Raw genomic sequence first — 1,690 nt, forward strand, 5'->3', positions numbered from 1 at the left:
AATTAGAAGTGTACGTAATAGTTAGTCAATTTCTGGAAATGTGCAAGAGTATGTGATTTTGGTATCCATTAATTACTTTGTGTATGTGACCACGCCAGTGCTACGTATAGAACAACATTTACGTAAAGATAAACATATTCTTAGTTGGTAAGACATCTTAGGCAGGATCCCCTAAGGTGATGAACACATTGGTGGTATGACACATCGTGTCTCAATATTTTAGTCGGAGCTAACTAGCACGACCTAGGCTTATTCTACTCCTTTGAGTTAAAAACACTCACTGGGGGGTGTGCACACTTAAGGACTAAGACCTATTTTGGTGGTTACACCCATTAGGGTGGTAGTCTCGAACTACATTATGGTGGAATTATCTTGTTCTCTTACCTCTGAGTAATTAATTAACTATTAAATTATGGGTTGTGTGCTTGTGCTTGCTATGTAGTGTGAAGAAATAAAGAACCAGTTGATGAAAGAAGGACACTTCACACCTTACTCCGTACACCCCGGAGGCGACAAGCTTTATAAGGACCTCAAACAACATTTCTGGTGGCCTAGAATGAAGAGAGAAGTCGCTGAATTTGTCTATAGATGTATGACATGCCAGAAGGTGAAAGCTGAGCGAAGCAAACCTAAGGGATTACTTCAGCCTTTAGATGTTCCAAAATGGAAGTGGGATTCGATATCTATGGATTTTGTGACTGCCTTACCGCTGACTAAAATCGGAAAGAACACTATTTGGGTCGTAGTAGATCGTTTGACCAAGACTGCTAGGTTCATTCCGATGAAAGATACATGGTCAATGGAGCAAATGGCAGCTGCGTATGTTATGAATATTGTAAAACACCATGGTGTCCCGGAAAACATTGTTTCTGATAGAGATGCGAGGTTCCTTTCGAACTTTTGGGAGAAAGTGCATTTGGCGTTCGGAACGCAATTGAAGTATAGTACTGCATTTCACCCATCAACAGACGGTCAGACTGAGAGGACCATTCAGACCTTAGAAGACATGCTTAGAGCTTGTGCCATTGATTTCAAAGGTTCATGGGAAGAGCAATTGGATTTAGTAGAATTTTCCTATAATAATAGCTACCATGCAAGTATAGGAATGGCTCCTTATGAAGCTCTCTATGGAAGAAAATGTAGAAGCCCGTTATGCTGGAGTGATATGACTGACCAAGTGGTGTTAGGCCCTGAGTATTTGCATGACACGGTTGAGAAAGTCTGAATTATCCAAGAGAGGATGAAAGCTGCGCAAGATAGACAGAAATCATATGCTGATCAGGATCGTCGCCAAGCTGTCTTTGAAATAGGAGAAAAGGTGTTGTTGAAAGTTTCACCAACCAAAGGTGTTATGAGATTTGGTAAAAAGGGAAAACTTAGCCCGAGGTATATTGGCCCCTATGAAGTGTTAGAAAGAGTTGGAGAAGTTTCTTATAGACTTGCCATGCCAACCGAGTTGTCTAAGGTACATGACGTTTTTCACATTTCACAACTCAAGAAGTATATCCATGATCCATCGCATATGATTGAGCCAGAAGTAGTGGAATTGGATGAGACTTTGACTTATGAGGAGAAACCCATAAAAATATTAGATGAGAAAGTGAGAAAAATAAGAAATAAGGAGGTAAAGATAGTAAAAGTTTTATGATCGAACCATCAAACTGAAGAGGCTACTTGGGAAGCAGAGGAT

This window comes from Spinacia oleracea, chromosome 4 (assembly GCF_020520425.1).
Source record: "Spinacia oleracea cultivar Varoflay chromosome 4, BTI_SOV_V1, whole genome shotgun sequence".
NCBI classification, from domain to species: Eukaryota; Viridiplantae; Streptophyta; class Magnoliopsida; order Caryophyllales; family Amaranthaceae; genus Spinacia; species Spinacia oleracea.